Below are 14,488 nucleotides of genomic sequence, written 5' to 3'. Positions count from 1 at the left end.
GTTGTTTGGGAGCCAATAGTACACCCCATCCAACTCCCCCCACCCCTGCCACCCCCTCAATGTGGTTGTCCCTTTTCGGTTCCTCAGTTCCACTGATAATGAAAAATTAATATTGATTTAGCAATTAATGTAATTTGTTCCATCAACGTTTTGGCACCTCAGAAATATGCAGTATCCTCAGCAATAGCATAATTGGCAAGATTTGTGAAATAGAAACTCCAGCTGAAGAATTTCACAGTAACTGAAGCGATTGTGGTTATTGTAGGTTTTAAAAATTTGGCTGACTTACTTACAGAGGGATAATCCAATTCATTGACTTGTGCCACAGCCTGGTCTTTGCAGAATAAGGCATACAATTTACAATGATAACATAGTGATAAAATCACTATGCAATTAAAGTGAGGTGCAAAATCAATTGTGGAACATGATCAGCAATTTCTATTGACCATAAAGCATCACCAGTGACCTCTCAGATCTGAGGACCATGTCTTTCACAGGGTTTCTTTTCTATGGGTCTTGAAATTATAAAAAAATTCAATCCTGGATTCATAGCCATTTGGCAGACAGAACATATGGTGGTTGAAGGCAGAATTAGACTATGATTTCTGTGAAAATATATTTGTCCTTTATCTGCAATCAGGCAAGACAAGTTTCTCCAAAGATGTAGCTTTTCTGACAAGTCTCTGCCAGGTGGCTTTGTTCTGGGCTACTGTCCTCAAAGCTCAATTAAAGGCTTAACAATAATGAGTTGAGCTTTCTGTCGTTCCCCTACAGACTTCAGCCCTCTGTCCCAGATGTGGTAAACAATCTAGTTAATTGTTTGACAACAATTCACCTCTCAGAAATAGAGGTTATATATGCAACTCACATGATTTTTCTGTCCACTATAATGTATTGCTACCACTCAGGACATGCTGAATCATCCGTGAAACTCTTGCTGAGGAGCACTATCTCATAAATGGAAAGTTTAATGAATGTTGCATCGTCTCTATTTTGCTGTTAGATGTTTCCAATAAATTTAATAAATCTCTATGTAATCAGATTTAACCAGAACATAATCACTGCACCAACATTTCTGCACTTTTCTCCATTGATCTGAAAGCTGAACATTGGAACATTAATAGGGTTTGAGTCTCAGAGCTTTAGATCCAATCCTCACGTCTGGCATTAGATTTCAAGTAAAACAAGTATCCTATTACAATTCCATTTGGATCTGAAGGCATTTCAGTTGGTTCACTGATCAGAAGATTACCAATCATACTTTCAAGTCCATCATTTAGGTCAGTAGCAAAGATGGTGACACAAGAAAGACTGCGGATGCTGGAAATCTGGAGCAACACACAAAAAACGCTGAGGAACTCAAGAGGCCAGGCAATTTCCATGGAGGGAAATGAACAGTTGATGTTTCAGGCTGAGACCCTTCATCAGGACTTGAAAGAAAGAGGGCAGGAGCCAGAATAAAAGGGTGGAGGGAGGGGGAGAAGCACAAGCTGGTGGGTGATAGGTGAATCCTGGTAAGAGGGGGAAGGTAGGTAGGTGGGGGATGGGGGGAAGTGGGAATGATGTGAGAAGCTGGGAGGAGATAGGTAGAAGAGGCAAAGGGCTGAAGAAGATGGAATCTGATAGGAGAGGACAGTGGACCATGGAATAAAGGGAAGGATGTGGGGAACCAGAGGGAGGCAGGTGTGGGTGATGGGCAGGTCGTGAGGGCAGGGGAGGGGAAAGAGAAGGGCTAATGGGGCCAGAAGGATAAGGGAAAACAAAGAGGAGGGGGGGATCTGAGGGGAGTGATTACCAGAATTTAGAGAAATCGCTGTTGCTGCCATTAGGTTGGAGACTACCAAGGCGGAATATGAGGTGTTGTTCCTCTAATCTGTGTCTAGCCTCAATTTAGCAGTATAGGAGGCCATGGACAGACATGCTGATGTGGGAATGGGAAGTGGAATTAAAAGGGCTGGCAAAGATGGTGATATCCTGGCATTTAATTATCACAAAAGACATTGTTTTCTAACACAATGGACTTAATTTTAACTTCCAAAAACAGATGAGTTGGGGCCATGTTAGAGGTTAACATTCAACAAATTTAGAACAGGAGCTGAACCCAGCTCGAACGTAACCACTTCTGATTTAACCAAGGGAGGGTGAGGGATGGGCAGTAAATCCATCTGCAGGAAGCAGGTTTGTCATTTAAAAGTCATACATGTCCTCCCCAGCTTACAAACACCTGAGTTATGAACAGTCCATACACACAAACAAGCATTTGGTAGACCGGCGGGATGGATTTGCTGGCTGATGTGGGGCTGCAGGCATCTTCTGCCGTCTGGGAGCTTGGTTCACAGCCACATTTCCGACTTGTGAACTGTCCGGATTATGAACAGTTCACAGGAATGAAACTCTGCCATAACCTGGGGAGGACTTGTAATGTGATTCACAGCCTTCTTTTGAATGAACTTTCCATTTTTATCTACAAGTGGGCTGGTTTCGCAGTACTAGAGCAGCCCAGCATCAAGAGGAGATGAGAAGGTCTAGGTCTAAATGGTGAGAGTTTTCACAGAACCACTTGTGGTCCAGGAGGAGCAGAGCTATATATCTAGGCCTCACAAGATCACCAGTAATTTCCTATCCAATAATCCAAACACCCTGCACGTCATTTGCCATCACATTGTAGCCACCATCAGTTCTTTCCTGCACAGTCAGGACTATTCCCAATTTGTGTTCCTGAACTCTCCTTCCTGAGCAGAACACCCTCACAAGATTGGTACCTCAGTCCCCACCATGACCTTTCCCACCACACTGATGTACATTCAATAGGCTGCAGACTTGTGAAAAAGACCTCCTATGCAAAGGACCTATTGACGATCAATCAATGTGGGAAAACTAAATGAAAAAGAGTAAATTTAAATCACAGCAGTAACAGGTAACATATTCATTTATGTTCCCAGACTTCATCACAACCACAAACCCCAACGTCCACTCCCCAAGCTCCAAAGAAGACTTGTCACTTGGCCAAGTTCATGACCAACATGATATTAGAAATGGTAGGCATTGTTATCATGTGGATACTGGCCAAATACTGATATCAAGTATTATTAAACCTAACAGTATGTACCAGAGCAATATCTCATAATAAACTACAAATCACTTTCTAAATTAGAGCCAATGAACTAAACAAAACTCTTCCTCCTGTTTTCATGCAAACTAATTCCAGCCTATTGATCTCTACAAAACACTTCTGAAATTTCTAATTCTGTGCAGCTAGTGTCAAGCTTTGGCAGACTGGTTACAAAACAGCTTGAAAGCCTTTCCAAGTGTTTTTCAATCAAGTTTAGAAAAAAATAAAACTAAAAAAAACTCTCACTTTAACTTTAATGACATTCACCAAACCTCAATTGATGCAATTTGCAGTTACATCTGACTATGAGATAATATTGATGAACATGATACCAAAAACATGTCCTCTCACTTTGAAATCTCTACAAATAATTTATTCTGTTACTTGAACTGAGTTGCTTACCTATTTATTTCTAACTGATGGTCAAAAGGATTTCAATATTATGTAATATTATACCATAAATTTCAAGTATTTTGATTTTTGACCAGGATGCAATCAGAACCATAAGCAATGTATTTTGAATCTTACATTTTAAGATTGCTCAGAAATAGATTTTCTCCCCCATCATCAAAACATGTGGTTCAACAGAGAATGTTGCATTTATTGCTTATCATCAGCTTCTATTTCTTGAGTTGTTGGAGTCTATTTGGTAGAGGATGGTTTCTTGCTCTAAACTTCACTGGTTCCATGACTCACAGAGCTAGTGATTTTTTTCAAGCACCCCAAATACTCTTTATCTTATATTTTCATCTCTATGTCTAACTTAATGATGCCTGTACCATTCAAGCATTTAGATCAATGTGGTAGGCACCACTGATTTTCTTCCTGTCTGATTTTGCATTTATTCCCACATTCATGAGATCAATGTGTTTAGGCATTGGAATAGAAAATTCTACCATCTAACCCTGATGTGAGTGGTCTTGCTGCCCCATAACATAGCCATATTATGTAGCAGCTACAATGTACCTCCCTATAAAATCTTCTCAAAATCTTGTAGTCTGCCAAAAAGATTTTCAGAAGATTTTCTACAAAGTACTTTATTGATATCGATCATCCTATTATCTTCATTCACAGAGTACTCAATAGCTGAAAATCACATTAATGGTACTTCCCAGCATCAAAACTGCCAAAATGTTTGCTGTGTTACGTAATTTGATTTGTTAAATACACTACTTGCCACTGGGTTGGTTGCTATAGCAAATGTTCTCTCTAATCTCTCCATGATAAAATTGGCTTCAATGATTTCTTCATAGATCCTAACTTGAGGGTTAATTTTGAGATATTTATGGCTCAGCAAGATACAAAGTTACATAATGGAAATTGAAATTATAAAACTAGACAGGCAAACCTTGAGATTGATATCAACCGTAGTAATGCCTTTCTGGTTCAAGAATTCTTGATTGCTGCTTCATAACAGCATTGTCAGATTCTTTCTGCTCTGCAAGTGAATCTGCATTAGTTAGTTCCTCAGACTAATATATGCTATGACCTTTTGCGTTTTAACAAGCAATATAATTATCCTACGTGCTTCATCTAATTGTCACTTGTTCACCAAGCAAGAAGCATTACATTCGGGAGCTGTCCAAGTTTTAACCCAAGTTTCAAAGTTTCCAAAGTTTCTCCTGTGTAACTGTACCTAAAGCACTGGAAGGTTCACATTTTTCACATAAGTAAATGAAATAGCTGATTCACAATGTGGAATATTAATCAAATAATTCTGGCTCCACTTGGAAACTCTTTGCAACTAAAATGTAGGAAGTTCTATTTTACCCTATATATTGTTTATGGTATCTGGCCATCTACAGTGAAGTGCTGATAATCCACTACCCAATTGTTAGGAGATTCTAATGGTTCAACATCTGACTCACCAGGTGCCGACCTGTGTTCCCTTTAACACCTTGTGGCCCCATTTGCTGCATTCCTTTAAACCCACCGGGGCCCCAGTTCCTACGATCCACTGAAATTCACCTGATTCTATTTCTCAGGCATTTAGACAAGTAGTTGAATAGGAAGGGCATGGAATGATATTGTCCTAATGCAGGCAAATGGGATCAGTGTAGATGGGCAAAAACGTCAGCGGGATTGGGGAATCAAGAAATAAAGGGCATAGGTTTAAGATGAGAGGGGAGAGATTTAATAGGAACCAGAGGAGCAACTTTTTTTATACACAGACAGTGGTACGTATATGGAATGAGCTGCCAGAGGAAGTGGTTGAGGCAGATACAATAACAACTTTTAAAAGAAGGATGGACAGGTACATGGATAGGAGGTTTAGAAGGTTACGGGCCAATAGGTTACGGGTAAATAGGACTAGCTTGGATGGACATCTTGGTTGGCATGGACCAGTTGGGCCAAAAGGCCTGTTTCCGTGCTGTATGACTCTATGACCAGCAAATCCCATTTATACTATTCCTATACTATTCCCATTTGATACTCTTGACATTCCGATCAACTCCCCAACAGATTCTACCACTCACCTTCACACTGCAGGTGGTATACAATGGCCAATTAATCTACCAACCCGTACATCTTTGGAGTGGGTGAGTGAAACAGATCACTCAGAGGAAACCCACACAGTCACAGCTAGAACTTGCAGATTCCAAACAGACAACGCAGAAAGTCGGGATCAAACCCAGGTCACCGGAATTGTGAGGCATCAGTTCTATTCGCCGCATCATTGTGTTGCCCCCTCAACATTATTACTCTTCATCATTGTTATGCTGCTTATGTTAAACTTGGAGAGCTTTCATGGAATATTTAGCTTGCTACAATTTACCACACGTGTAAATATGACACAAAGTAAGCAATTTAGATCAATTTTGAACACCTTTTTTAAAAAATGTCAATAACTTTCTCAGCTACAAGGAGTACAACAGCTTCTATGGACTCACCATTAACTGAAGCCCTACATCTCTGGCACCAATCTCATACATTTCCACTGCAATATTTTCATGTCCCTCTCATCCTTTCCAAAAACTGGTGCCCAGATCTGGGCTTCACAATGAACCTGGGGGTCAACTAATGACCTTTAGCACACAAGATACTGGAAAGAATGCAGAAAAGATTTACAAGGATGTTGCCAGGACTCGAGGGACTGGGTTATAGGGAGAGGTTGGACAGGCTAGGAATTTTTTCCTTCAAGCGTATGAGACTGAGAGGTGAGCTTATGGAAATGTATAAAATAAATGAGGGCATAGGTAGGGTGAATGCACCCACTCTTTCTCCTATTTAGTTTTCCCAAGAACTGGAGAGCAAACATTTAAAATTTAGTAGGAACTTGAGGGACAACATTTTTACACAGAGGGTGGTCCATATATGGAATGAGTTGCCAGAGGAAGTGGTTGAGGCAGGTACAATAACAACATTTAAAAGTCAGTTGGACAGGTGCATGATAAGAAAGTTGTAGAAGGATATGGGCCAAGCGCGGGCAAATTGGACTGGTTTGGATGGGCATTTAGTCAGCGTGGACCAGTTAGGCCAAAGAGCCTGTTTCCATGCTGTATGACTCGATGACTGTGAATTGTAATCACAGTAGTCTCTCACCATTTTGTACTCAGGAAGATGAGGACCACAGTGGCCTTGTTCTGCAGAGGCATGCATCATAATATATAGAGGTCAATTCAAAAATTTCTAGTGATTAAATCTAGCTTCAGAAGCACATGGAGTACTGTGAGTAGGGATTGCTGACCTCAGTACTGTGAATACAGAGTGCTGACCTCCTCACCCAATTCTCCAACTGACATGCCTTCAATCTAAGACTCTGGAATTTACCTACACACAATTTTATCTCTACTTTTATTTATCATTCAAACTACTTTCATTTTGATGGATTAATATATATTACAGATAAAATATATCGGATTTACTTTCTCTGGTAAATTGCTTGTCTTAGTTCTGGACTTCAGGTGACATTATTAGTTATGAAAGAGAACTTCTGTCTCATTAATCATAAATAATAAACTACAATCTTGCTTCTGCCTCTTTTTCACAGTCTATTGTGTGGGTTGCAATTATTTTCTCAAAATAAAAAATTGGGCTGAATTGTTAGACATAAAAAGTATGATACCTTTCCACTTTGAGGATCCCAGGTTAATTTTAAGCTTTTGCAGACAAGATGTGACTGTAATTATGGGCTGACTTATGCCAGTGTTGAAACAAAAGTAAGTCCAAGACTTCCACATGCACACTAAAAAAAAAGAGGTCCAGGACTGTGCACTACTGCCATATTCTGAAGGCTGAATCCATCAGTTTGCATCTTCACTGGAGTCCTTATGAAACCCAATAGTTGGGCTCCACCTTGCTGGGAATCCCAAGGCTTACACTGGAAAATTGCCTCTTGAATCCTGTGGCGTTGGACTTCTCCCAGTAAAAGCAGGGTAATTTCTCCAGAAAAATGTAGTGAGTGGGAGATGGTTACACATAAATTATGCTCATTAAATCAGTCCCAGTCACTTACATCAGTGTAGACATCGAGCTGGATCGATAAGAGAATTACCCAACCACCTGCACTCTGCCTGGCAGTAATGTTACCATTGAATGATATCAACATCACTTCAGAGACATTTTGTGGCATGTCTTTAATACTTCCAGGGAATCCTCCATTTTAGAAATTGACAACATTGTCTGGCGATTTGAAGAATGAGAAGTGATCTCTTGAAATACATAAAACTATTAAAACAGTTTAAATTGATACATTTTGAAAGGTTGAATCCCCAAGCTGCAGAGTCTGAATGGTGGGGAGAAATTGGTGGGCCAGTAGAAATGTAGCATCAGTCACAAGTGCTAAATACAGAGGAGGTTATCAAGCTTCAATATATTTTAATATTTGCAGGTAGTGTTATTGCGTGTGGCTAATGCTGGCAACCAAAGCAGAATCCTCCGACAAGGTTTGGTGTACCATAGGTTCACAGTGAGAGACCAGTGAAAGAGAATTTTCCTCACTCAAAAGTTGTAAATCATTGGAATTCTCTATCCTGGAAAACTGTGGATAGTGAGATATTGAGTCAATTCAAAAGTGAGGTTAATAGACTCTTGGATTCCTCGAAGGAATCGAAAGGTTTGGGCACAGAGCAGAAATCTTCCCATGATGCATAACAGTGATTTTCAATCTTTTGCTTCGGAAGTCTTTCTTCCACAATTCCACAGAAAACCTAATGTCACAAAAGTACATGTGCCTGGACAGGTGTTCAGTGTGCTCACACTAATGTGCAAAGTACCTGCAAGGAGGGCAGGTGATCCAGGATCTAAACTGAAATCATAGAAGGAGAATGCAAGCCTGGAAAAAGTCCTGGGGCACTGGAGGAAGCTCAGCTACACAAAAACACATTGCTGTGACAGGTTGGTGGTCTGGGTCAATTGAATGAGTGAATTTGGGGATTCCAGAACAATAGTGAAAGGGAAAGGTTGAAAGGGGAGCTCACAGTAATGTGCCAAGACCTTGGCCTAGACTAACTGAGACTAAATGTAATGTATTTTTGACAGACCCCTTGAAACTTTCTCACAGACACCTCCAATCTCATGGGACCATGTGTACCAAAGCCCTGATATAGGTATTGGTATTGGTTTATTATTGTCACTTGAACCGAGGCACAGTGAAAAACTTGCCTTGCATACTGATCATACAGATCAATTCATAGATGTGCAGCCAGGATCTTCTTTACTATGACATAAAGAGAGGACATTCAGCCCATCAGGTCCATACTCACTCCCAATATAGCCATTCCATTCGTCACGGACACCAGCTTCCCCTCCTTGGACTCTGTCTTTACCTCTTGCTGCTTTGGCGAAGCAGCCAGCATAATCAAAGACCCCACCCACCCGGGTCATTCTCCCTTCTCTCCTCTCCCATCTGTAGGAGATACAGGAGCCTGAGTGCAGATACCACCAGGCTTAAGGATAGCTTCTATCCCACTGTGATAAGACTATTGAACAGTTCCCTTACATGATGAGATGGTCTCTGACCTCATAATCTACATTGTTGTGACCTTGCACCTTATTGCACTGCACTTTCTCTGTAGCTGTGACACTTTACTCTGTACTGTTATTGTTTTTACCTGTACTACCTCAATGCACTCTGTATTAACTCAGCATAACTGCACTGTGTAATGAATTGATCTGTACGATCGGTATGCAAGGCAAGTTTTTCACTGTACCTCAGTACAAGTGACAATAATAAACCAATACCAATACCTTTCCTACTGTTGTTTCCCTGCAACTCTGCAACATATTCCTCATGTGCCCTCTTCCCTTTGATTCTTTGCCACTTAACTACACTAGGGGTAATTTACAGTGGCCAGTTAACCTACCAGCATGTCTTTGGGGTGTGGGGGTACTGGGATGTAAACATATACAGTCACAAGAAGAATATGCAAACTCCATACAGAAGCACCCAAGGTCAGGATTGAACCCAGGTTGCTGGAACTGTGAGGCAAATGTGCCACCGCTTACTGAGTGACTGAGCGGATGAGGGGGCGTTTAGCATCCTCCTGCTCCTACATCAGTGAGCTGCACCTCAGTAATTGGTATTTAACATGTGATTAATTCAAAAGTTGTTTTGTTGCTTCCATTGGCACTTCAGATTATTTCAGCAATGAGAATAAACCAAATGAATATGTCAGCATGCCTGTTTTGGTCCACTGTAATAAACCACTGTTATTCAAACCATAAAACTACAAAACTGCAAATAAAAATACAAACTTCAGTTTTTTATTTAAAAGTGAAAATGCTTTCATGGCTCTAAGTGTGGCAGCTTTAAAGCTGAAGTCCCCAATAGACCAGTAATTAATCTTTTAATGTCTCACTGCACAACTTTGAGTGCATTTTCTACTTCCTTTCAGAAGAAGCTCTTTTCATCCAAGATGTTCTTCAGAGCCTATTGATTTTTGTTTTGCCTTCTTCCCCATTTTCACTTTGTCAAATGAGGTGTTTGAAATCCACAGTGCAATTTTACCAGTCAGAGTAAGATTATTCCTGATCCACCCACTCCCATGCTTTCATGTTAATAAAATCTTCCCATAAGCCTGTCCATCTCTCTGAATGCCATTAATGTAAAAAAATAATTGGAATTATGCCTTCTCCTTCCATTAAAATAATAATTGCATATTATGAAAAACTCTCTCACACACCTGAGCCCACTGCAGTGTCCAGATCATCAATGCACAGGACTATATACCAGAAAAAGTGGGAAGAGGAGGGGACCATACAGCCCTTTAGCCTGTTCCATATAGAATTTTAAATAGTCCCACTTTCCTCATGTCCACCTTCTGTCCCCTTCCTCATAACCGTTGATTCCCTTACTGATTAGAAATCTATCCATGTCAGCCTTAAATCTACCAAAAGACTCGGCCCCTTCAGTTTTCTGTGGCAAAGAGTTCCAAAGGTTCATAATCTTCTGAGAGAAGAATTCTTCCTCGTCTCAATGGTTAGTCCATTATTCCGAGATTATGCCCTTTGGTCCTGCACTCTCCCATGAGAGAAAAATCCTTTCAGCATTTACTCAGTCAAGACCTTCAGAATTTTATGTATCAGTAAGATTTCCTTTTGTCCTTCAAAACTCCAAAGAGTACTGTTCCACCTGCTTAATCTTTCCTCACAGAACAACCCCTCCATTCCCAGGATCACTCGAGAACCAACTCCAATGAAATAAATAATTGAGACTGAAGTACAATATAAAACAATGAGAGCCTGCTGTACTGAGCTTTAAATTATTAATTAGCCTTATGAAAATGTCAGTCCTGGATACCCCTGGATGCTTAAACTTTAGTGAACGAATTGGAAGCAGGTGTTTACAGAAAAGCAAAAAATACAGATGCTGGAAATCCAAAATAAAAACAGAAAATGCTGGAAAAACTCAGAAGATCCGGTAGCATCAATGGAGAGAGAAAGGGAAATGAAGAAAGGGCATCAATCTGAAATGTTAACTGTTTCTTTCTCCACAGATGCTGCCTAGCCTGTTGAGTACATACAGCATTTTCTATCTTTATAATTGTTCATAGAAACAGTGCAGCAATTATTGATTAACCAGTGGCTGCATTGAATTAAATTTGAATTGGTGTCTGAAATCCCTTGCGTGCATTCAAAGTAATAAAGTTTGTTGTAATTAAACTCCCTGCTGCTAGCTTTCTTTTAAACCACTACAGGATGCTACCAGTTCCTATCCCCGGGTTAAGTCAGATGCAGCACACATAGACTACACACATAGACCATAGCAGCACAAGACCACTATCATCCCGGCACCGAAGAACAGCAAGGTAACATGCCTCAATGACTACCGACCAGTGGCTCTGACATCCACCATCATGAAGTGCTTTGAGAGGGTGGTCATGGCACATATCAACTCCAGCCTCCCAGACAATCTTGACCCACTGCAACTCGCCTATCGCCAAAACAGGTATACAGTGGATGCCATCTCACCGGCCCTACACTCAGCTCTGGAGCATCTGGACAGTAAAGACACCTACGTCAGACTATTGTTTATTGACTACAGCTCTGCCTTCAATACAATAATCCCAAGCAAGCTTGTCACCAGACTCTGAGATCTGGGACTCAACACCTCCCTCTCTAACTAGATCCTTGACTTTCTAACCAACAGACTGCAATCAGCGAGGATAGGCAGCAATACCTCCAGCACGATTATTCTCAACACTGGTGCCCCACAAGGCTGCGTCCTCAGCTCTCTACTCTACTCCCTATACACTCAGGACTGTGTGGCCAGATTCTGCTCTAACTCCATCTACAAGTTTGCAGATGATACCACTGTTGTAGGCCGTATCTCAAACAGCGATGAGTTGGAGTACAGGAAGGAGATAGAGAGCTTAGTTGAATGGTGTCATGACAACAACCTTTCCCTCAATGTCAACAAAACAAAAGAGCTGGTCATTGACTTCAGGAAAGGGGGCGGTGTACATGCACCTGTCTACATCAATGGTGCTGAGGTCGAGAGGGTTGAGAGCTTCAAGTTCCTGGGAGTGAACATCACCAACAGGCTGTCCTGTCAAATCACGTAGATGCCACGGCCATGAAAGCTCACCAGCGCTTCTACTTCTTCAGGAGGCTAAAGAAATTCGGTTTGTCCCCTTTGACTCTCACCAACTTTTACTGATGCACCATAGAAAGCTTCCTATCTGGATGTATCATGGCTTGGTACGGCAACTGCTCTGCCCAGGACCGCAAGAAACTGCAGAGAGTTGTGGACACAGCCCAGCACATCATGGATACCAGCCTCCCCTCCTTGGACTCTGTCTTTACCTCTCATTGTCTTGGTGAAGCAGCCAGCATAATCAAAGACCCCACCCACCCGGGTCATTCTCTCTTCTCTCTTCTTCCATCGAGTAGAAGATACAGGAGCCTGAGGGCACGTGCCACCAGACTTAAGGACAGCTTCTACCCCATTGTGATAAGACTATTGAACGGTTCCTTTTTACAATGAGATGGACTATGACCTCACGATCTACCTTGTTGTGACCTTGCACCTTATTGCCCTGCATTTTCTCTGTAGCTGTGACACTTTACTCTGTACTGTTATTGTTTTTACCTGTACTGCATCAATGGACTCTGTACTAACTCAATGTAACTGCACTGTGTAATGAATTGACCTGTACGATCGGTATGCAAGACAAGCTTTTCACTGTACCTCGGTACAAGTGACAATAATAAACCAATACCACTACCAATACCATAAATATTCCTTATCATACGTGGACCAATCTCACAGCACAATGGAATACTAAAGTGTGCCATGGCCCCTCAAGCCTGCTCCATCATTCAATAAGATTACAATGGATTCTAACCATGCAATTTGTTTATCCCTTGATTCCCGTCAATCTCAGCCTTTAATTTACCCAACAGCTGAATATCTACAGAAGTAGAGAATTCCAGAGACTAATAACCTTCTGAGAAATGACATTTCTCCTTACTTCATTTGGAAAAGGAGACCCCCTTATCCTGCACCTAGATCCCATAATTCTGCATTCTGCAGCCTGAGAGGAAGACCTTCTCAGCTTTCACCCTTTCAAGCCCTCTCAGGGACTACAATTTCTGCACAGAATCTTCCCATGCCGGAATGAAATGAAAATAAAGAAGAGATGTGATTACAATTAATTTCACATGGATTGAGAGGAAAGTTGGGAGATGGGTCCTAATGTACTGCCGCATGAGCACAACCAAAACACACTGACTGGCAGACCACACAACAACCCTTTAGTGTGCCTCCCCGCCACCCCCTTCGCCCTCCCCTAGTGTCAATGAATTTCCAAGAAACTTAAGTTGACTGCTCACAATGCAATCACCCAATATTGGGAAAACCGACTGCAAATCAGCTGATTGCTTTGTTTAACATCTTTTATTATCCTGCAGATATAACCCTCAGCTTCTAGTTGCTTTCCATTTTAATTTGTTGCCCCACTCTCACTCTGCTTTTTGCATACTGTTTTCTTCCAATTAATCACTCTTACCTGCCGCCTTGTCACAGCCCTCCTCTTCTCCTCCTTCTTCCCCTCCCCACCCATTTCTTTCTGTCTCTACACTGGATCAAAATTATTTTCCAAGACTGGTCATCAACCTAATAATGTTAACCCTTTCTCTCTCATTCTTTCACTACATTCTATCTGACCTGCTCCGCTTCATTTGCTTTCACTTCAGGTTTCCAATGCTTACATGTTTTGCTTAATTTTCCAAAATTTTGTCTCTCAATATTTCAGGGATGTATCCCAAAACCTTCTGGATTCCAATGAATAGAAACAAGTCTCAATAACTCTGCTCTTGTAATCGGAGCCTCTCTCCTCGAAGTATCATTTTGTTTGTCTTTCAAAACTCTCAAACACATCAAATGTAACTCTTGACAGCAGAGTTCAACCAAGTAATTTATTTAATGTATATCTGAAATCCCATGCCTTCTATACTGGCTAATATTCGGTTCACTTTTTTAATTAACAATTTCACACTGATTGAATTTTTTCAGCCAAAAGTCAATAATTATAAACTTTTGGATTTCTCTCTTTCAATGACCGCACTATCAAGAAGTGAGCATATTTTCTGCTTCCTTTTCCAATATTTATTACCATACATTCATTCTTTATAAGAATCTAAATGGTTTTGTTGTTTTATCCCTGTGCACTTATCAACAGACCACTGATCTTGCTGGCATAACATAGAAAAATAAATTGCAGGAAATGGTAACAAATGCAGACCATAAGTAGCAAAAAGCACAATGAGGAAATTCTGTATTTCTTCCGAACTTACATGCAGACCAAGTCACAACATGAAACACCTTCAATTCCTGTGGCACAACAAAGATCTGTCAAATGGATTTTTGGTTAAAGAAAGTGTGACCTAAATCGTAGGCTCAGATATTTACTGGGGCATGATTTTAAAGTGAAT

General features: G+C 40.9%; 1 protein-coding gene across 1 annotated transcript in view; it reads right to left on the bottom strand.

The window, feature by feature from the left end:
* samd14 (sterile alpha motif domain containing 14) overlaps nt 1-14,488 on the bottom strand; it is a 134,839-nt gene that overhangs the window by 100,089 nt on the left and 20,262 nt on the right. The gene's annotated exons all lie outside the window — the stretch shown is intronic.

The sequence above is a fragment of the Pristis pectinata genome, chromosome 25 (genome assembly GCF_009764475.1).
Source record: "Pristis pectinata isolate sPriPec2 chromosome 25, sPriPec2.1.pri, whole genome shotgun sequence".
NCBI lineage: Eukaryota > Metazoa > Chordata > Chondrichthyes > Rhinopristiformes > Pristidae > Pristis > Pristis pectinata.
The sequence above is the reverse complement of the archived record's forward strand: the minus strand, read 5'-3'. Positions and strand labels throughout refer to the sequence as shown.